Here is a 23,764-nt window from a genome sequence, read left to right on the forward strand (position 1 = left end):
ACCCTGTTCCCATTACAGAGCTGGGAACTCCATAAGGCTCTCCAGGCTGGACGACAGCACCTTCTCCACCAGACAAAGCTTCCTGAACATAGGGTTAGAATCTGCCGCTACTTGATAGATGTGACTGGGGGATCAACCCCTACTCATGGTTTGTTCAAGGTGTTCATTTAAATCAAAGCAGCCACCTCTAGAACAAAGACTGAAAACAATATTTTTGCTTACAGAGCAAGAATCTGCTTTAGTAGAATACTGAGTTGGTTGGACTGTACTACCATGTGAACTGTGCCTCCAGGATTTCAGAGCGAACAAATCCACAAACTTTTAATCCAGAAAGTGAGAAGATAAAAGATTTATTTAAAGAGATTACAGACCCCTAAACCAGTTACAAAAGCCATGTCATTCTGTAACACTGTTCACAAGAACTGAGCTCAACCTTCCAAAACCTGTCATTCTGCATTATTATATTTTTGAACTTGAGAGGGCTGTACCCCAGCACCGAGCTTCAAGCCCAACAGCCTCTTTGTCTGAAGATGACTGACCGTAGCAAAAAAATCAAGTTAAGGAGTGTGAAAAGTGGCTTCAGATCTATTTAGCAGGTGTATGATTCCAAACACCAGCTTGATAACTAGCATCCACAGACACAGGAGGCACCAACCATAACTCAAAGGAGGGATGGGTCCCAGTCTACAGTCACATGGAAGCACCAAAAATCTATGGGTTTTTTCCTCCAACTCTCTTAAGTTCTTCCAGGGATTCAAGAAAGGAGAGAAGGGCTCTATTATTGCTCTATTCTACTTTGCACGGGATTCCCTGAAAGTAGAAATTCCCCCCTTCCTCTTACCTTTTAGCATGATCTTCAAGGAGGAAGATGTATTTTAAAGAGAGCTTGAGTCTGAATGAACCACACCTTCCTACTCCACAAGCGAGACAAAGTGCTCCAAAGTCACGCTCTGTGTAGTGACGGAAACAAAGATTTCTATCAATTTCCTTAGAGCCCTGCAGAGTCGATGAAAATCATTTAATTATCAAGTCACGAACACCACTGACCCCCTGGAGCCTCATGGGCTTGGAGCAGTTTCTGAAGAGCAAGCCACACTTCTGGAGGTGACCCCCCGGCCTCGAGCAAAAGCACTGTTGGCTGGAGCTGTGACGATCCAAAGCGACGGGCTAATGACAGCATCGCTTGAGCATAATCTGTCCTGCAGGACAACCGTTACCGCTTCCAGGTCCCAAGAGAATTCTACTAAGAGATATCAGAGGAAATATTTTTGCAGAAATCCACTCACACACACAAAGGTGGAGAAGGAAACAGCACAAAGCTCTCCAACACGACCTTGCTTGCTCTTGTGCTAGTTACAGAAATCCACGGTAGCCCAGACTTCGGCATAAACATTAGCCACTCAGGTATGTACCCTGGGCTCCAGGCAGCTCAACACATCTGCCCGTGCTCCAAATACACCTCTGATAGCAGTGCAGACTGAGCCCCAGAGACAAGCCGAGACCCAGGTGACAGAGATTCCAACATGATAGCGCTATTTCAACAGAAGCTCGAGCACAGCCCCAGTTCCCTCTAAAAATGAAAGGCTTGGTGGGACAATTCATGTGATTAAAGCTACACAAAGTCTTGAGTCATTTGCTGGGTCACGATCCAGCTGATTCTAAGAATCTGTATGCAGGCTGTTTACCCAGAAACTAACCTACTGCCTTGGTAAGTGTTGCTTAATTTAGAAGAGTGATTACTTACAGCACCTGCTGCTAGCCTTACAGTCTTTGATATGCCAGCTTCTCCAAAATTAATGCTAAGTGTTCTAAAATTATTTACAGAAGTAATTAAGGAAAAGACTAAAAAAAGAGCACTAAATGTATAACGTAACAATCAGTTGGGTTATCAGCAGCAATTGAAACTGTAATTTCCAAAGCAAACAGCATGAGTTAAGGCAGCCTGAGCTGAAGTCGTGCAGTCGGTCCCCGCAGCAGACTCAGCCAAGTGTAACCGCAAACACATTGCACAGGCTACACGCACCTGTGTTACGTGCAACACCACGCCTCAGGAGAAGCTCCACACAGCAGGAGAACCTTTCCAAAGAGGTGTCCTGCCTGTAAAGCCACATTACCTATAGGCTTTAAATCTAAAGCCTAACACACAGGAGCCTTGTCATGCAAGTGTAGAGTCTTTTGGAGTAATTGAGTGCTGAGGTCAGCAGGCAATAGATGGAGGAAGAAAAGGGAAGAAGGGAGAGCTGAGGAACTGGCTCAGTTCTCAAGGCCTTACTCCTCCTCTAGAAGCTTCTGTTCACATCTACAAAGGGGGACTCAGAATTAAGTCCACGGGCCCCGATGGGATGCACCCATGAGTGCTGAGGGAGCTGACAGATGTCTTTTTGTGAGGCCAGCTAGATAATTTTTTATCAATCATGGGGACTGGGAGAAGTGCCCACAGACTGCAGGAAAGCATCACTCCTAATCTTCAGCGAGGACCCAGGGAACTACAGGTGGGCCTACAGGAACCTCATGAAGTTCAGGAAGGAGAAATGAAAAGTGCTTCATCCAGGGAGGTACACCTCCAGGCTCCTGAATATGCTGGGGGTTACACAGCTGGAAAGCAGCTTGGCAGAAATGGACCTAGGGGTGCTGGTGGACACCAAGCTGGACAGGAGCCAGCAATGGGTCCTTGCAGCAAATGGCATCCTGTGCTGCATTGCAGAAAGTCCTGGTGACAGATCAAGGGAGGTGATCCTTCCACTCTGCTCAGCACTGGTGAGGCCACACCTGGAGGGCTGTGTACAAGGGAGCCCAGCACGGGACAACAGAGACATGGGCAGGCTGGAGAGGGTCCAGCAAAGGGCCACAAAGATGCTGAGGGGACTGGAGCATCTTCCCTATGATGAAAAGTTGACAGAGCTGGGACCGTTCAGCCTAGAGGAGAGAAGGCTTGGGGGAACCTCATCAATGTACATCAATACCTGCAGGGAAGGTGCAAAACCAACAGAGCCAGGCCCTTGTCAGTGGAGCCCAGTGCCAGGGGCACAAACGGAAACACAGAAAGGTCCCTCTGAACATCAGGAAACACTTTTTTACTGTGAGGGTGACCAAACCCTGGCAGAGATTACCCAGAGAGGTTGTGGAGTCTCCTTCCTTGGAGATATTCAAAAGCCACCTGGACGCAGTCCTGGGCAAATGGCTCTGGGTGACCCTGCTTCAGCAAAGGGTGTTGGACGAGATGACCACTGCAGATCCCTTCTAACTTCAAGTGGCCTGTGATTCTGTGAAGACACGTACCTAAAGGCATACAGGCATCAAGAAAAGCTCTTCCCATAATTTCAAGAGGCAGGGCAAACCTTCACCTTAATTTCAACTACTGAATGTATGTTTCACTTCGTTTGAAAAACAGTGACATTCCAGTAATGGTAACTGAGACGTTGGATGCTTCCTTCCAGGGAAAGGAAGAGTTCAGAATTAAATATGGAACCCTTTCCCACACAGGTCTGTCTCAGACAAGCGTCAGTCCACTCACTCATGTCCACATAAGTTGGAAGCAATTCAAGTTTGGGGGCTTATTTCTGTTCCTAATCAAGACAGAAGTTATTTGCAAAAGTTCAGCTGGGATCTTAAAACCTCCTTCATGCATTCAGAAGGACTTTTTCAGCAGCTTGAAAACATCTAACAGACTATGCCTGCTTCCTCCCCTGACCCATATATATCAATGTAGAAAAGCTGCAAGTGGCCAAAAAGGTCTGCCTTTTAGGAGATGGAACAAAGCACATAACATTCCTGTCTGAGTGCAACAAAAACAGTTTGAACAAGGTTTCAAAAGGTCGCAGTCATTACAGCCTCCCAGAACTAGAGGCACCCAGTTACAATTCAAGCTATGCAGCTCATCTCTTTCAAGCCCAAAAGCTTAGCTAAGTTAGCAGGTCTTTTGGGGACACTAAGCAGAGTATTGGAGTGCCTCAACTCCAGACACTGGCTGTATCTGAAGCCAAAAAAAACAGAAGTCAAACTCACAAGTACTGAGGTTTAGCAGATCTATGCGATCTGTGAGGGCAAAAAGCTCACTTCACCCATTATTTCACAGCTGTGCAGCAGTCCAGAAAGCATCACACTTCACATTTATTATTCCTTTGGATGTTCTTACGTCTTTGCTTGTGGCTTATGTATTCAAGTGTCTTCTAATCTGTGCAGCTTTCTAAAAGAACCAGCTATCTGCTGTTTCTCTGCACAATGAATTAACAAAGGCTTGGAATAAAAAAAATACCCTGAAACTGTTTTCAAAGGGAAAATGAGCAATGGTTTCTGCAGGAAAGGGTAATACTCCCCCAACCCCTCGGCCAACTTTTTCTGCTTACACTAGGGGCTCATAAAATTTCAGGATCTTCTTCTAAATTTTAAGCAATGCACAGAAAATCACTCCTCCAGAAAACACTACTTGGTGACAAAATGTTACTGATGTGGGTGAAGAACAGCTTCTTCTGGGTAACACAGAATACCTGAACGTGCCCAATAGCTCCACTACCCATGTATAAACCGAGGACACTAAGTGAGCTGAGAAAGTTCACACGTTTACAGCAGAGGAGAAACGCCATGTGGGTTTCCAGACTTCTGTCCTGTCCTGCTCTGGTTCCGAGTTTTCTGCTGCCACCCTCCAACCCCCTGTGACTTCTGCAAGCGACTCCAGAGCAAGGCAGAGAGCAGCGATCTGCCAGCTGTGGCAGGCTGCCAGGGAAACTGCTGGCTCTGGTACCACACTCAGAATGGAAACAGCGCAGAGAGAGTGGAGCAGGAGCTGGCAGTGCTTGCCATCCTTGCCCATCTCCTGTGCAGCCTCCCCCCATCAGGAACATTGGCACTGCTCACTCTCTTTTTCCTTTCCTCCTGAATAAACCTCACAGGTTTGTTCCTGGTTCAAACTATCAAGCGATTACAACACTTCACCCTGCTTGCTGCAGGGCGCGAGTGGCATGAAGCAGAGATTTTGATCACTGGTCCTGGCACAGTTTATGCTGTTCTTGTTCTGACCACCTATACCAGGGATGGAATTTTCATTTCAGGACCCTCTCTCTGGAAAACCATTTCGTCATCAGAAATTTCTCTATACTCTCTGCACCCTGAATGCTTAAAGCCCTCAGCACACCCTCTCAGATTTACATAGAGTCATAGAATGGTTGGGGTTGGAAGGGACTTTAAAGATCATCCAGTCCCACCCCCCTGCCCCAAGCAGGGCCCCCTCCCCCCAGCCCAGGCTGCTCCCAGCCCCGTCCAGCCTGGCCTTGAGCCCTGCCAGGGATGGGGCACCCACAGCTGCTCTGGGCAGCCTGGGCCAGCGCCTCGCCGCCCTCACGGGGAAGGGTTTCTTCCTCACGCCCAACCTAAATCTCCCCTCTCTCAGCTTCAAGCCACTCCTCCTTGTGCTATCACTACCTGCCCTTGTAAAAAGCCCCTCTCCAGCGTCCTTATCGGCCCCTTTAGGCACTGGAGCTGCTCTAAGGTCTCCTTGGAGCCTTCTCTCCTGCAGGCTGAACAAGCCCAACTCTCTTAGCCTCAACATGACTGACATGGCCCTTGTTCCCCGCTTCCCCCATCTGACACCCGACTGAATCTCTGCTGACCTCCCCTAGAAGCACATGCCCCAACCTATGCACTCACCCCACAGCAAGGCACACCCAAGTTGTGACATGACCGTCAGACTCCTCTCTGTCTAAAGTGAAAGTGCACTCATTTCCATCACTCCACTGAACACCTGAAGAACATCTATTCCAGGCAGTTTGTCTTTGCCCCATCTCTGCTGATCTGGTCCTCCAAACTGTTTCCTCCTCTCATAGGAGACTGATGGCTGATGCCCATCAGCTCCGTACAACTGCAAAGCCCCAGCATCACTGGTTATTTCCCATCAGTTTTAAGTCTAAATACTTTTCAGACTGACGGCAAGAACTGCCACTTCAATAAAACGTTAAAGAGTTGAGCATCAAAAGTTTCCTCCGATTCACGTAAGACAACTTATTTTGACAAGAGAACCCAAATATCTAGATATTCTCTAGAGACAGCTCTCAGGGCAAAGAACAGAGGTATAACAAAAGCAACATGGACATCACTCAGTGACATTGGTGTTTGAGCCTGGCTTAACACAGTAAAAAGGAAAGGTATCTGCCCTTTGTATCACTGGATAAAACAAACAGACATGCCGAAAACTCTCCAGGGTTTTTACTTCAGAAATTGCTGGCCACCACCAGGTTCAGCAGGACACCACAAGGTCACAACTGTGCAGTCTATCAACAATTTAATTTCTTCAACACTACACTGAGACTTTGATAACAGGGTAGTAAAACTACCACCAGTACGTAAGACTTGCTGAAAGGGATGCTCACTTCAACCACTGTAAACAAGTACCAGATGCTAACAACCTGCCAGGGTTTACTCAAAAAAATAATTAGCATCTTTACAGAGTTTGTGGTTTGGTTTTCATATTTCTCTTTGTGCACAGTGAAAGAGATTCTCTTTTATTTATATACCCTGCTGCCAGTACTGCAACAATAGAGTTTTAACACCTTTATTCCTTCTTTTTTCTTAAGAGAAAAACACTAAACAAACAGAAGACCATGCACATGCCCTGGATTTTCCCACCTTAACGGCACAGAAACATTTTACTCATCTGCTCCCTGTCCCTTCCAGGCTTTACAACTCAAATAAAATTTTAGTTGACAGCATGTAAAAAACAAAAACAAGGAATACACAACCAGCTCTAAAAGGTTTGTTTGTGACTTCCGGTGCAATTTGTTTTCATTCTCAAAGATTCAGAGAATCACCTTGACCCAATCCCACTAGCATTACTACTAAATCTGAAGCAACTCAACTGGGGGGGACCAGACTTTGATTGCAACATGCGCCCCTGTTCCAAAGAGGTGGGCGAATGGGGTGTTGCAATTAATACCCTGGCACCAGGCATAGTGGCAGAAGTTGTCTGAACCAGCACCAAGCCGTGGCTGAAAGGGCTTGGAAGCAGATTCACATCCTGTTTGATTATTCCCACTACAGGGACAAGAACCTCGGGCAGAGCTGCAGCTGCCACCCCTGTATCTGCCCAGAACCACAAGTTAGTGGCCCAAAATAAAGCTGTGAGAAGTCTGTCCCTTTGCATTGATTCAACCCCTCTGGCTGTCAGCCAGCCCAGAGCAAGTCCCACAGGTAGAGAGAGCTGAAGAGAGATCAGAATCAGGCCTCCCATCAGTGAGGCAACCGATTTCACTGGCCTCTTCAGCAGTCCCTCAGGGCTGTTTTCACTCTCTCATGAGAATCTGGGATATAGTTATGTAAAACAGATTCCTCACCCTTAATTAAAATAAAGTTCACATGCACACCCTGCTGAAGGCAGCATTAAAAAAAAAAAAAAAATCACTCCTATGAGGGATAAGTCACTTATAATTAAAAAAAAAAATCTCAGCATGCACGCAAGGGAGTGTCTAACACTTGCCAGCCACCTGGATAATCACTTCCTATGAAAAGCTGTGGAAGAGAGCCCTGGGGAAAGGAAGGGTCATGCAGACTCTCTTGCAAAGGCAATGCATGTAGGCTTTGCTCTGCACAGGCGAGTACCGCAAAGCCTGTTGTCACCAAATTCCACCTATTCTGAGGCCACAAGCACCAATTCTTCTCCGCTACACTAGCATGCACTTTCAGCTATTTTAAAATCAAAGCTCATCTTGTTGTATCAAAAGTTCCCTGGCTGTGATAGCGTGGGAGCTGACGGATGTTTCATACTCAGCTTTACCTGCTGACTTAATCATTTAAACCTCATCCACGTTGCTCCCCTCCTTCTCAAAAGGAAGAGTCCCAGCCATTTTAGCTCCTCCTTGGAAGGCAGCCCATCTCTTTGACCCTTGCAGCTGCAATACCACTGTGTCCTTTTGGAGATGTGGAGACCAGAACTGCACATCACATACAATATATGGGTGCAACAGTCATTTACACTGAAAGGAAATGGTATCGCTCATCCCTTTCCTGATGAGGATGGTGGCTTTTTGGTTGCTGCTGCAGTGGTGTTTCCCTCCCCGTCCTGAAAAGTGAAATTATCCCAAATTTTTTACTTCCTATTATTCATGCGGCTTTCAAACTATAAAATAACCTTTCCTCCAAACTTGTAAGAGCTTAAGATCTTGACAGAGACTGTCTGAAAATCCAAATATATTGCATTCACTTTAAGCCTTTCTTACTGACACCCCGCAAAACTTCATGGGGTAGGGCAGCAGCAGGATTTTCGTTTTCAGAAGCCGCATTAACTCCCAACAATTAACATTTATCCGTGTATTCAGAGATCCTTATTACAGACCCTTCCATTCCTGGTAGCACGACTCTCTGGTGTGCTGTTCCCAGGATCCCCTCCAGACCCCTTTTTATAGATGGGAGTTACACTAGCAGCTCCCCAGTCCTCTGGCACAGCAACTGTCTGTGGTGATAAATTATACAGCTTGGCCAGCAGTTCGGCAGTTTCACATTCAAGTCTGTCAGGACTCTTGGTTGAACGCCATCTAGCCCTGGTGACTTAATAAAATCTAACTTATCTATTCGATCTGAATTCTTCCTTTTGCATTTATCTCAAATTTGTTTCTCTGATTTATTGGCCACAAAAAGGTGCACTTGGTGTGGGAATGTCCCCCGTACCTTCAGCAGTTGCTATTCTCTGCTATGGCTTTATCGACACAAAGTAACCTTTTTAACACGTCCCAAGGTGTCCACCAAGCACTCCCCACGATACTCTAATCCTAATGGATTATATTCTAATTTATCTAATATCTATGTCCTAATGGATATAAAAAGCAAAGCCCTAACATCTCAGAAGAGCAGCCCCAAGACAGACTGTTTCACCTACTCACTGTGCCCGCTCTCCCCCATAGCAACCTGTGCCCGGGCTGGGCTGCCACCCTGCCTTTCCTTCCTGCTTGCAGTTTCAGATACCATAAAGAGATCAGTGGGATTAAACTGTGTCACCGTGGCAGCCAGCTCCGCTGTGATACAGGATGGAGATCTGAGCACCAACAATGCAAGTTTGGGACCCGAGCTACCAGGGCCTGAGGCGGGGTTTCTGTCTAGGCTCCTCCTGATAGAGATGGCTGGCACAAATGGAAAGTAACTTTTGTGCAATGTGATGACATCGATGCCAGGCAATTCAAGGTGCAAACAACTGCAGATTTAAACGTTTTATCCTGGCTGAAGTACTAAAAGCTGGCACCTTCCTTGCTGCCTGTCTGTTCCTCACCAGCACATCCCAGTAACACAAGTTCAATGAAAACGCTCCTTTCAGTGAGGCTGTGTGTGAAGTTACCTGCCTGCACAGGCACTTGCAGAGTGAAGACTGAAAGTTTCCTTCTTCCACACCCTCCATTCCTTGGCATTTATGCCCTTCAGAAGCCCATAAACAGTCCTGCACTCCTCCTCATTTTAGAAAAACTACACAAGTATATAGCTCTTTTATCTTCCTCTTGCGTCAGTCCCTCCAGCCCCAAAGTCATTTCTGTTGCTTTCCTTCAATTTCCTCCTGTTTATCTGCTAGAAAGTAACAAGGATCAAAGGCAGCAATTACTTCAGAAAAAAAAAAAAAAAATACCCCCACCCCTCACTGATTAGCAACATCAGACCCAATTCTCCAAAAGATACTTGAGAGTTTTTAAAAATACTTTACCAGCTTAGGTGCCAAATCCCAACAGTTTCCGAGGGAATCAAGCACCCACGCGCTTTCTGGATTCCCACTAGATGCCTACCCACATCTTTTAGTATGTAACCACATTAAACACTCTACTTTTGTTCTCAAGGTTAGGCTCTCTAAGTGCTAAGACAGTGCCTGGACGTTCCCACTGAAACCCATAGGCTGCTAAGAGAGTTATGTCCCGAGGTCAGGGGAGGGGGGGAGGGAAAGAAGGAAAAAAACAAAGGGGGGGGGGGTGGGGAAGACAGGGAAAACAACAACGCATAAGGGGTATTTTTGTTCCTTCATGCCCAGCAGATCTTACCGAATACCTGCTGCACAGATCCTGACAGCATGAAAATTTGTCATCTGGTTTTCCATCTTGGCTATGAATTCTGAGGCACAAATATTGCCATATTGTATGTATTTCAGGGCATTCTGAGATAAAGCAACATTATGCTATAGCAGAAATGTGTTTTCCTGTTCCTTCCTGTACCTGCTGCTTCTGTGTTTGCCCTTTACACCTGCAGGACAGAAGACAGTGTATTACTTCACCAGCATAGTTGTGTTTTATGTTGTGAGCCTTTACGGGCACCATTTAGGCAGAAGGTTGCAAGGAATCTCAGCATCTCCTTGAATAAGCCACCAAGCATTGGTACAAGACAGGATTCCTGTGCTATAGCACTTTGACTATGACCTGAAGGACTGCAAAATGGAAGTAGAACAGCAAAAGAGCAGGATTATTTAATAATGTTTGTGTGACTGGCACTAGCAACTTAATTCTGTCTTGGATTGAACTATAGTGCCAGCTGGGCACCAGCAAGAAGTTTGGGCCCAGCTTATAACCTGCTGGGGAAAACAACCTTCCAATTCTGACTCCTCTTTTCAAGACTGAAGGAACATATGTGTATACGTATATATATATATATATCTCTACAACACAAGACATTATGGAGGTAGGTGATGTGAGAATCCCAAAAGTGCTCTGCTACACTAACAAAAAACTCACTAGGCAAAGCATGGAAGTCCCTACACAGCATGAACAGGGATCACAGGCTTCATGCTTCCACATGGAATCAGAGGATCCAGAACACCACCACGACCACAGGAGTGGGGAGAAACACATTGTGATTTTCTGTCAGGCTTTCTCCAAAATACATTTATTAAAACACAGAGAGCCAGTTAGAGAGGAGTCAAAATCCATTTGGTACCAAGAACTTTCAGATACGAAGCATAAGCAGGTCCAGCAGAACCTTACCAGGCAGGTGCTAGAGGCTCACAGAGCACGGGGAGAAGTTGGTAAGAACAAAATAACCAAAATTAAAAGTATACAGCAGATACTGTAATAAAAGAGTCATCTTTCAGGAGTTAGAAGGCACTTGCTTGTGAGCTAATTCTGAGAAGCCACCAGATCTAGCCATATGTCTTACAGTCCTTACATCCAGGTTTCAACCTACAGACAGCTCCGGGATCTCTAATACTACCCCACAGCTACATTCACTCATATAGCTCTGTTAAGTTTTCTGCCAGGTCAGCTCACAGCCAAGTGCTGAAAGGGAAAAGCACCCTTGCCTGTGGATGGCTGCGTGCCATGAGAAGCTCAGCTGTGTCGAGCTTCATCCCCCGATCACAGCCTCCAAAAAAACTCAAGCAAAGAGCACGCTCCCAGCAGGTGGAGAGAGAACTCTCCTGTCCTTTCATCACGCATTTGGTCTCCAAGAAAATGCAAGTTCAGAATTACACTTCTAATATTAATTTTGAGTTGACCACATCAAAAGGAAAACAGCTGCCAACAGCCACATCCTTGCTTTATAGTTTTGTGATGGGGGAGGGGCTCGTTTCTGGAAAAAAAGGAAGACACAAGCTTCTCATCTGTTAGGCAAGAAGAATGCAGTCAACCACAGACTCCTTCCTTCCAAATTTATAGTTAGTTCATTAGGAATTTAGGATCTTGTGGAGAGGTCAAACAGTCTCTATGCCGAAACTAGCACAGGTTATGCTTTTTACGGAAGCTTTTCACTGCTCACCCCATTCACATCCCAGTGAAAAGAAAAACGACGCTAACAAGAGCTCCACTGCAGAAGGAAGGTGCGTGAATTCCTGGGAAAGGAGGAAGACAGACTGCAGAGATCACACATGTTCATCCTACTGGATTTCAGATGACTTACCTATAGCTACAGGAAGCGCAGATGGACCAGAATCTCAAGTCTTCAAAAACAAACACAACTATACCACATGTCAAATGAGATCACCTTGTTGAAGTCACTGCTCCTCGCTACTGAGCCAAAATAACTGGGTGGGACTCAAAGAGCAAGCGAACATCATCAGATATGCACGGCATCCCCTGTAATACTAAATGTAAAGCTTGATGACAGAAACAGGTACGATGTTAAGAGTAGAAAGCCACTTGCTGCTCAGGTGAGATCCTTTAAATCTCCAGCACAGTTACTTCCTGAACTACACACTTATGCATTTAGTGCTGCTGCATGTCAGCATCTGACAAAACGTTTTTGAAATAAACAAAAAAAGCCCACACAAGCACTGTTGGTGGCATTTGGACTAGGTCCCAGGATGAGTAAGTATTGGATCAGAAGGCAGGAAGGGCTCCTGCAGGATGTACCTAGTATTAGAAAGGATTGGCTCTTAAAAAAAGCAAAGGGCATCTAAAATGAAATTGATTATATGAATTAAAGAAAAGACAAAAATAACAAAACAAACCCCATGATCCTGATGATCACCTATTAAGCTGCAGGAGGTAAAGGGAACAAGCTGAGATCATTTCAACATTGGCATTTTTTTAAAGTAGCCAATAACTTTAAAAGACAACACTGCACACAAGAAAAGACACTTTTGGATGGACCAAGTAAATGACTTAATTCTTACAATTACGGCCAGCTCATCGCTTCTGAAGGTTTTCTTTTGCAACTCAAGGACTTGTTTCAGAGACACACAGAAAAATGAAAAAGGGGGCAATTAGAAGTCTACAAGGAAGAGGTAATGAGACTTCTGATCATTTAACCGGCTCTTGCCACCTTCTCCTGCCCTGTCCCCTCACTGTGACTGAACTGGAGACAAGTTTGGGAGGGGGGGCTGTTAACACGAGCTGGCAGGACGCTGTTTCAGCAAGTATAACTTTCATGTGAAAGTCAGAAGTTCTACTATGACAGCGCAGTGAGTCAGTTGATGACAAGTCATCGAGGCATTTAGACACTGGGTTTGAATTCTAACAAATGACACTGTTTTGCCTTGCCTAACTGAAGGATGTGCCTTTATTGAACCTAGAATTCAAACACCGCCTGTAACCGTCTGCCTCCATTTTAAGACAGCCTACACAGAAAGATATACTGGTTGTGTTCTACTTTCTGGCTTTCAGGAAAGCCCTGAAGGAATCTTGAGTTTCTTGCTTTTTCTTCTGGCTGGAAGTCCGGCTTTTGCCATTCCCAGCCCTACCCTCACCTCCTCGGCTTTTCTAAATGAAGTCTGTGTATTTAAGTATTTCCAGATATCTCATCAGCAAAACTACCTGCTTGAGAGAGGAACGTAACGAGGCTAAGGATTCTGCCCCTAGCCAAACTTCATCCTCCTCCCAAGCCCCAAAGAGGCTGCTTCTTACTGAGGTGGAGGACAAATTGTTTTACATCCCCACGGTTCATCTGTATTTGCCTGGCATCTTCAGGATCACAGGTGTATGAGGATTCTGTTTTTCATCAGTCTTAGGGGTGGCCAGGGCAAGTCAAGATATGTGGGAGATGAACAACATTTCTGTAGAAAGGCAAAAGGAAAACAAACAAACCAGGCTTTAAGAGACGTAAAGAAGGACCAGAGGGAGAGAAAAGAAACTAAACAAACAAGAAAAATACCAAATTTAGTTCCCACATAGACACCACAAGTGAAGTTTCGCATGATTGTCAGGGGCCCCAGATGTGGAAAAAGAGCCAGTGGTTTGGCGCTGGAAGTTACAGCTTTGTCAAGATAAACTGTCAGGTTAATTTTGTTCACACTCCTCAAAATCTGGTTTAGGAAAATAAGGGATTAAAGCAAGCACGGAAAAGTAGTTCTAGGCCCACTCTTTCAGACTCTTTTGGCAGTGGCCTAGCAGTGGATAAGACTCCTGCTGCTTTCTGTGCATTTGGTACAGCCTTCTTATTCATCCTCTCTGATACCAAGGGAGTCAGAATTGTGTAGAAAAATTTATAAGAGACACAGAAGTAAGAGATTGCAATTTTTACCAGACACCTTATTACCAAGACATATAGGCTGATGCAACAACAAGAAATTTGATGAGCCAGAAATTAATACAGATTCCTTTTTTTATTAGCTCAACATAACTATGATGCAACACTTGTAACTGGTGCTACAGTTCCTGCTCCTTCCTCCCCTCACAACTTCTCTGGCTTTCTGTAAGGTACTCAGTACAGATTTCCATGATTCTGGACAATTTCATTATAATGTTAATAACTTACTGTTAAGATGCAGTAGATACCATTACTTTCCCCAAAAAAATTAGGAATTGGAGGCTCAAACCAAAGCCTCTGTGTAGTTAAATCTCATTATTTAAGTCTTCAAGGCACACTTGGATCACATTCTGTCATTTCTCTCTACAGATAGGAGTGGGAGAAGTCTCTTTTATATGACACAGATTTTTGCATAGCTTTCACATCTCCAGAATCCTGGAGCTTAACAGAAAGCATCAAACACCTTAACACACACCCACAGCATGCATACATTTTACCAAAGAACGTTACCATTTACTTTGATTATCAGAAAGCGGATGGTTTTGATGAACAGCTAGGCAGCATTACCACCTTTCATTTCTAGGCAACTCCTTTGAGTTCGACTCTCAAAGCTTTTCCATTATCACCTGTAGTCTGCCACAACGGCAATGCCAGAGAAGTAACACTGAATCGGACTCACATCTTACTCTAACGTGTGACTGAAGATGAGCACAACGGCAGGGCATAACAGGGATGAGAACTATAAGCTTGCGGTTAAGGTTTTGTGGTTAAACGGGAGACTCAGCTCTCCTGGGCAGTGTGGCAAGAAAATTCAATCAAACTTCTGTGGAAAAAAGAATTAGCAGTGACCACATCCATGAGAAGTGCCATCCACTTAACAATCATTCCAGGATCTTTGTTCTACATCTTGATCTTCCTCCAGCCTCTCTCTTGCATGGAAATTGAGTATTCCTAGAGGAATTTCTCATTTCAGCAAGAAGTACCATGAGTCAAATAGCTCAAACTCTCTCAAGCATATCCTTTATTAAAGGTATTATTTAACAAATTACAATACTTAGTAAAGCATAGAGATTGACTTTGGAACCCAGCTTTAAATCATTTAAGGTTCCGCAAAGCAATTAAATCTGTAGCCTGAAAAATCACATTTCGGTCTTATGGAGGCCATATACATATTTCTCAAGAATTAGGAAAAACATGACACTTTTCCTTTTTATGAACCAATGTTCCCTTTCACAAATTTGTTCCTTGAGTTCCTGAGTTTGAATCATAGGGTTTCCCCTCTACGTGGCTTGTTTTGAAACAGATTGGTCCAATTTGCTAAAAATTAGCCAGTATGTGAATATCTGCCTTTTGATTTTTTGACCCTAACTACAGTGACATTGGTCCAGTTATACACTAATTTGGATCAGTCTCAATTAAAGCAACTTTTTATTACGTAATACTGTGACCACAATTTCCAATCTATTAAAAACAACATTTCACTAAACAAAACAGTCAAACATGGCCTCCACTAAGAGTTAACAGGTTCTGTGACTTGCAAAGGAAAATGACATAAAAATTTGTCTTGAGTAAGGTATTCCTGAAAGGATAAGGACACGTAAATTGTTCTATTTCCATAAGAACTGCAAAATGTGATGGGAGTTTTATAATTGAGTGTCTTATTAATTTTAATGAACTAATCAATATTACATTTCAAATCCTGATGTGTCCATTTGCTGCTAATTCCTTTCTGTGCTATGCACTCCCTGGTCTTTGCAGCTGTTACCTGACTGTTAAGTCTATCTTGTATTAGGATGGAACCCCAAAGTTCAGACAGGTGAGCAGTTTAATGAACTAGAAAAGCAAAGGATACGTTATGAGCCTGGCTTCATTCCCGCCACACACACACACACCCCAACACACACTGGGGTTACAGAGCTCAGTGATGGCCTCAGACACACACTGCACCTTACCCAGAGGTTAGCACAGAGCCTAGAGCTGAAATGAATGCAACAGCATAGGGAGGATCGGGAAAGGCATTTGGAATATCCCTCCCTTCTGCTGCTGAAGGAAATCAGCTCTTCCTTCATCCCAAACGACTCTGAACTACGGAGGCACACAAGTTCTACAGTCAGCTGTGACTTCCAGCTTCTGCAAAGCATGGCTGAAATAAGGCATTCTTGAAATTCTACTAAAGGCAAATGGTAGATTCATCCTGGCACAAAGCCTTTAAGTTGAACTTGTCAGGGAAACTGCATAATGCTCGCTTACAGATAGCTGGGGAAATTAAATCCGAGTTTGACAAAAGGAATCACTTCTCTTTCGGCAGAGTTCGGGTTAAGTGGCCAAGCGACTCATATTTTAACATCAGCAGAGAACATGCATTTGGGAATATGTAGGGTGCAGTGATAAGGTATTTCACATTACACTAAGCTTTCTATATGTAAATGAGGAGAAAAAACACATGAAGCAAGCCACCAGTTCAAATAAAAATATTTCTCACTCTGACTCCTATTTCATAAATAGAACATAAGCCCTGAGAAATGGGCTTTGTCTTGTAAGAGAGGCATCATCTAAAATATTTGTGTGCCACTTAAGAGTCATTAAGAATATTGATAGTTCAAAGCCTTACAGATGCTTAGCAGCAGTAACTCAAAGTCCCAAAGTGGTGCTGTGGCACCTTGGCAAGCCAGTCTATTAAACTGTCCCCTAATTGTTCGTATTTGATTTTCCCTTTCTCTGCTGCCATCTGTAAAGTCATCAAATGCCATCAGCTGTAAACCATGGACAGACACACTGTAACTACATGCATCAAGCTCGTAAAAGCAGTAGTCAAAGCTTTAAGGTAAACTTGGACAACATCCCCCGTCCCAAAACCACACACAATATAAATAGTAATTATTTTCCTCCCCCATTTTCCATTTAGATTACAGGTATGGAGTGAATTTATGGAAATAGAAGAGGGGGGGAAAAAAGGCATGAAACAAGGCTTTACGCCACACTTGCACGCAGCACGTACTTACCACTTTCTTGTAGTCCCCACAGCTAGAAGCCCACCTAGACCAAGGAGATGTTTGCAGCTAGATGTCATGTACTTCAAGGCAGTCACAATACATTACATGCATTGCCTCTCGCATGATAACTGGGATCCCAAAGGGTTACTGTAGGAGCAATCACTTCTTTTCAGAAAGCACATTTGATTACTACTTCTGCAGTCTTCTGATTTGGCCCAATTTTCCCAAATTAGGACCTTTCTTCTATACCATTAACATCTTTTTCTCCTCCTTTTTTTAAACCTAAGATGATAAAAAGATGTCTGATTTGCCACCACTTCACTGATTCTAGACAGGAAGCAGGAAATATAACTGCCTTGAAGTCGTTCTATCAGCTTAAGAGTGAGATAAACCAGTTATATAGCAGGTCCAAAGAGCATAGACCTCAAGAAGGAAAGAAACCATAGAAGGAAAGTTATTGTTTAACCTGCATCTCAGACTAGACGCAAGAGATAGAGCAAGGCCATCATCACTATACGACTAGAAACCGGAACACCCTTGGATGGCCAGTTTGAACAGCTATTCTAGACAATTCACCAGAAGTATATTAGTACAGAAACCAGAACTGAATACCTCCAATTTTCTGCAAATTCCCCTGGAAATGCACTTAATTAGATGGCTTTTTTGTTTCCCCTTCTCCCACCCCAACAAACAAGTGATGAAATGAAGGGAACTGGTGAAAGTTATGCTACTACAGTGGTTCTGCCAGTGGATATGTAAGCAGTGCTGCCTGCCTGCATCCCCACAGTGAGAGGAGTAAGGGGTAAGTCCTCTCAGTTCCCTGCTGCCATGTACAACACAAAGCAAGGGAGACAGAGGAGACCAGGGTGACTACAGAGAGCAATCAGCATTTTTAGAGTGCAGCTCTGTGACCCATTTTAAAACATCTACTGGAGAATGATATGTACCACATCCTAAAAGCATCTTTTCTTCTCTACTGATCATATCGGGAGCCTGGGGGGAACATGTTCAGCTCTGAGCATCCGTGTTTTCAGCTCTGAGCATCCATGTTTTGATCAAGTGAATCCCACGAAAGACCCCAGAACTGTGACACGCACTCCATGTTCAGCCCCATGCTGAAAAGGAGACAGAGCATGGGAAGAGCCAAAGACTCCCATCTATGGCTCTGGGGATGTGCTCGAGGAAGGACAGGACAAAAGGAAGCTTGCTGTCCTGCACAAAGCCAGGAGCAGTCATCACCAGTGGCAGCGCTGAGCGGTACCCCCCACAGCCAACACATCCACACCTGCAGTGCACAGCCGCACCCAAGCTCAGGAATTTCAAGCTTGGACTTAAGCTTAAGTAAAGACCTGGTTAGCATAAGCAGCATCAGGCATTTTTAAGCTGTTCATTCCTAAAAAGCATCACATGCCTTCTGCTTAGGAGTGAAGAACTGATCGCAGTGACTTACGTGCCACATAAGCGAGCATCTGCTGACAGTCCCAGTCCTGCTGCCGCCAAAGGGAACGGACCCTGCCATTCCCATCTCTGGGAACAGGGGTGCAAAGCAGTTCCTCCCAGGTGAGAGCTGTGCAAGCGCATACAGAGAGTGACACACTAGACAAGTTATTTTCGCCTTAAGAACAAGCCCTCAGTATCAAGCAGAACACGCTTACATTCTCCCCAATTCCCATAACAGGCCAAGACATCAGGCTAAGAAAATTAGTTTAGCTCCCTGCGAGGTGCAGAAAAAGGCTCTTTCACACAACACAGTTCTGACACACAATATTCTTTTGCCCTCCCATAGAGGTAAAAAGCCAATAAGATACATTCTTCTACCTGTAAAACGGCTAACATCGACCAGGCTTTAAGCAAACATGGCTTTAGTTTTTAGTTGCCTGGTTTCAGTCTGTTTCTTATACCTCCTCAGGAAGATGGTCAGATCCTTTACAAAGTCAATTTGCTTCTGTTATCTGCTGTTGACAGGATGAACTGTAAACTCCGATCACTTTGAGGGTGGAGCTCCAGGTCATTTCTGTATTTTGCTACTGGGAAAAGTCTGTTTGAGCTTTAGGTGGTTCTGTACTCTCTTAAGGATATAAGGGAACTGGACTGTAGCAACTAGCTTTTGAAATTAGAAAACTTCCCAGATCAAGGAAGTGAGACAGGGGCACAAAAGGGAGAAAGAAGGAAAGAAGCCACACTGCAGCTCACTCATATTTAAAAACAAAACACTAGTTAGCAAACTAGGTGAAATTCATGCACTTATAGTCAAAGCTGAGAAAAGGTCTGCACAGACCTGGAAAAGGATACACAAGAAGCAGCAGTAATCAAACAGTTCTTTGGCCTCTCAGGCAAAAAGAGCTAGCATCAGTTTTTAATCCAGCACAAGCAAGGCAGACAGAAACACAGTAAATAAGTAATATATTTTCACTTCTGGTAGTTATGCTGGACTTGTCACATGTTTCTCCCAATATCCCTGTGATGCATGGAAAAGCATGGACCAAAAGCCTTACATTTGCCTACTCTTTTTTTTCTGAGCAACATCCAGAGCACATAATATTCCCCTAAATCAGTCAAAGCATTCCCACTGCCATGGTCCAAGAGCATTTTCCTCTCAAATTTTATTTTTGGCTTTAATTTCCGAGTCCAAGAACGGTAGTTACATTATCCCATTTAAAGAAGCTGCTCCCCACAGGGCTCAGAAAGGCGAAATACCAACCCAGCTTATTAGTCGCCCGTCTTCAACTCCGGCTTTGTTACACAGTACAGCTAAGAACAAATTCTCCCCCATGGCACAAGACAGGGGCAGTCCATAGTTAAACAGATTCAGTATTTAGACGCAGATAAATTTCTACTGTACCTTCTGTTCTCTGTGCAGAGACGAGCTTCACTTCTCTGGCTTATCCACGGGAAAACGCACAGGGAAAAGCAATTTCTAAGCATCCAGCAGACACACACACACACACAGTTCCACAAGGAGGAGTTTTTCCAGCCTTATCCTAAAAAGTTGCAAGCAAGATTAACACACCCACACCAAGAGATGTCAGAGCAGCAGACAGGAAGATGCTCCCTGCTTTCTCAGGTAATGTGTGCAACACCAGGAAACTCCAGGCTCGGAGAAGAGGGAGGTAGTTCAGCAAAAGGCATCCATGAGCCACTGTACAAAGAGTAATTTGCAAGCAAAGAGAACAAACACTCTTCCGCCTGTGCCCGACACGGCCATTTCACCCAGCTACAATACCCGCTTTCACTTTGAAAAGCTTGGCTAACTGAACAGCTCTTCCAGTTGTTCTTACACACACAGCTAGATACATAATCCCTCATCACTGCATAAAGTACATGCCTTACAGCTGGTAACAGGTCCCCACCGAAGAGCCAGGTTTTGACATCTATTTATAAATCTTGTTCCTAAAGAAAACTCCTGGAGGGAATGTTGGACTAAGGATCAAGTAGTGCTCAGCAGGAGCAGATACACCATGACACACACACACACACACACACACACACACACACACACACACGGAGCCGGCTATTCCCAATAATCATGAATTTTAAGCCCTCTGCATAACAAAAGCAGCAAGAACAGGGATTGCAGGCATGGGAGAGCTGTGCATCGGGGCATTTCCACGCACAGTGGAAGAGAGAAGCACTAAAGCCCCTGAGGGCTCGTCCTGCTGGTGCTGCCTCTCCTTCGGGCTCCCAGGGGCATTCAGGAGCACCCAGAGGTGCCACCCTGCTCACGATGTCCCTTCACTGCCACCCCTCCCCAGGGAGAAGCCCCTGCTTTGAGCAGAAGGCTCGACTAGAGACCTCCTGAGGTCCCTTCCAATCTGAATTATCCCACCAGCCTAAGTTCAGCTTTGCTTTTGAGTACTTTAATAGCAAAAAGCCACCGTTTCATAGGCACACACAGGCGGGCGGGCGGGCGGGGGGGGGGGGGGGGGGTGTGGTATTAAAAGACACGCTCCCACCTCTCCATCCCCGCGCACCAGCCACACAAAGCCGGGGGCTGCATCACCCTATCGCCCAGCAAGGGTCCGGCTCCTCAGCGCTTTGTGTCTACCCAAAGCACACGGCCCCCACCCCAAGCCCAAGCCAGGCCGCGGTGCTGAGCAGAAACTCTGGGCTGAGCCCCTACTCCCACCCCAACCTCTGCCCCAACACCCCGAGCATGCGGCCCCAAACGGCCCCCGGCTTCGCAAAGCCCGGGGGCTGAAGGCAACTCCCTTTGTTAAATGAATGAGCCGGGGAGGCAGGAGGGGGGAGGCAGGCTCGGTACCCCCTTCCTAAAAGAAAATAATTAAAAAAAAAAAGGGGGGGGGGGGGCGGGAGGTGGAATGCGTTGGAATAAACCCGCCACTCAACCCTTTTACAAACTTTGGGGGTCCAGCAGAAGTGAGGAACCCCCCTCCCCAGCCCAGCCCAGCGGGACTCACCTTCCGCCCGCCGCAAGGTGCTGCCCGGCTCTCCCCGCCCGCCCCCGCCCCTCCCGGCGGCCCGGCCCGCCCCCGGCGCCCTCCCCGCCTTGCCGCGGCCATTGGCTGCGGGGGGCCCGCCCCGCCGCCCCCTCACCGTCGGTGGGCAGCCGGGCCCGGGGCTTCCCGCTTCCTGCGGCGGGGGGGGCGGCAGCGCAGCCAGGTGGCCCAGGGTGAAAACTTGGGGGAGGGGGGGGGGGAGGTTGCCGGTGTGGCAGGTCGAGACCCCGGCGCTCGCTGCGCCCCTGCGCTGCCCGGGGGGACCGCGGGCTGCGCTCCAGCCTCGCCGTGCTGCCGGCACCCGGGCTGGGCTGGGGGTTAGCGGCGGGGACCTGGGAGCCGTTCTCACGCCATCGAGGCAGCTACAAGGCGGAGAGCGGATCACCGGCAACGACACCCGCGGCGTGCGGCGCTGAGATGACTTTTATTGCCGTGATTCGTCTCACGCCGTGCTACGGAGCCGGCCCCGTTCTGCCATGCACTCTGCGTGCGGACCCAAAAAAGGCAAGAAGCAGACGCGCTCTGCCCTGCCGCGGGGTTGCGCAAGCCAAGACATCTCGACCTTATATTGCAGGGGTACGGGGGTTTGCTCGCCCTGTGACCCCAAGCTTGCTGGAAGCTTCTCACCCTAGTTAGCAGGAGTTTTCGGCTCGGCGCTCATGCTCTGCTGAGGGAGGAGAAGAGGGATTTGATTGCACAGATGTACAGCTGCGCCGCTCTCAAGAAGAGAGCGTGGGCATGGTGAGGTTCTTGGAACATGCTGTCTGGAGGCACAAAAGTGAAACGTTAAGTGAAGCAGGTAGATGCAGACAAAAGGGAGACACCAGGTCGTCATCCCAGACGTTCGTCTTAAAGCAAGACAACATGCCCGTATATGACAGATTACGACAGCGCTGCCACAGTCTCTCCCTTCTCCCTCCTACCAACATTTATCAGTTCCCATGATAAGTTTGTTCGGGAGCTAAACCAGCAGAAAATTAACCTGGCAAAAATAAACAAATGGGGGAAGTCAGAGTGTGAGTCTGGGACTGGTAGGGAGAGCGGGACTGCAGCAGAGCTGATTGATCAGCTCAACCTGATGTGGAGTTGCACACTTAGAATTCTTTTGCACGCTTACTTCCCTCTGTTGGACACATTTAAAATGGGATTCAAAACCACGCACACAGACAGGCTGCATGAACGCATGCAGAGCATGGTCTGTCCATAGTCTGTCCTCGGGTTGCTACATAAAGGTGCTTATTTCAGTACAGGGCAGTATAGCAGCTGCTTCACTTCAAAGATGGCCATGATCAGCCTGTATCAAGAATTCTGCAGTTACGTGGGAGCCATGCTTATGCAATTCCTGGGGGGACGGCGGGGATGACAACAGAGGAGAAAAATCTTTGCAGATGGCCATATCTGCAAAGAGGGCACCATCAAAGCTGGAGTTCAAACTGAGCAGTTAGCCTTCAGCCCTGAACTGAGACCTGAAGAGTATCTTCCTTTCGTACCGCACTCAAAATCACAAAGCCTTTTCAGAAACATGGGTGCACCCTGATTATTTAAAAAATAAATCTTGAAGCCAAGCAAGAGATCAGTCCAAAATACTCATAAACATGCCTTAACTGACAAGATATTCTAACAAATACAATAATTCAGCTGCTTGGAGAATGGCTGCATAAGGCCTGGTCCACATACAGCCAGTGTATTGCTCTAACAGCCCCTGCTATAGCTGTATTTCTATCTTTATAAAGGTACTCAAACAGCATGAAATAACCAGAACTTTAATTATAGGTGGTTTTAAAGCCACTTGAAGCTGACAAAAGATTACCTTCACACAGGTTAACTCAGTTCAGAAATTGTTTCAATTGAATCTTTGTATATTCATTGCCAAGGGATCTCACCAAAACATTCTTACATTTCGTTATTATCCTCCTCCACAGTAATGCGGAATCCTAAAAAGATATCCTGAAGAGATGTCCCGAGATTATGATACTTACAGGTTTTTTTTAATTTATCCAAATTTCAAGACTCTTTTGTCTGAAACTATTGCCGGATATTTCAGGGGGAGTTCCCAAACAAAAGGAGGAAGATGCATTTGGGATGTCCATGAACAACATCAGAACAGGATATAGAGCTACCGCTGCAAACCAGAATTTGATACTTGAGAGAGGAATGAGTGAAAAGTAGATCATTTTATTTGCATTCTAGGCACTCGGACCAGAGAAAGTGCTCAGGGGGGAGGGGTGTGTGTCAGGGAAAGTATCCATCTTGCCTCTTACACAGAATAAATCAGATGCCCCCTTTCCAGTATGGGGGGAAAAGGGGATTTCTTACACCTAAAAAGGGTCTGCTGTGTTCTATGGGAAGAAGCCTGGCACCAGGTCCCAGCCTCAAAGACCAACTCCATTGAACAGTTGATTTTAC

At 45.9% G+C, this 23,764-nt stretch overlaps 1 protein-coding gene across 3 annotated transcripts in view; it reads right to left on the reverse strand.

The window, feature by feature from the left end:
- Positions 1-21,405, reverse strand: part of PAK1 (p21 (RAC1) activated kinase 1) — a 73,609-nt gene extending 52,204 nt beyond the window's left edge. The window contains exon 1 of one of the 3 annotated variants that reach the window (XM_040584126.1): positions 21,320-21,405. The gene's annotated coding sequence lies outside the window, so the exon portion shown is untranslated. Of the gene's footprint in view, positions 1-18,351; positions 18,457-19,743; positions 19,927-21,319 lie in introns of those variants that run through there. The other 2 variants (XM_040584125.1, XM_040584124.1) reach the window with 2 other exon arrangements.
- Positions 21,406-23,764: the final 2,359 nt, after the last annotated feature.

The sequence above is a fragment of the Falco naumanni genome, chromosome 2 (assembly GCF_017639655.2).
Source record: "Falco naumanni isolate bFalNau1 chromosome 2, bFalNau1.pat, whole genome shotgun sequence".
NCBI classification, from domain to species: Eukaryota; Metazoa; Chordata; class Aves; order Falconiformes; family Falconidae; genus Falco; species Falco naumanni.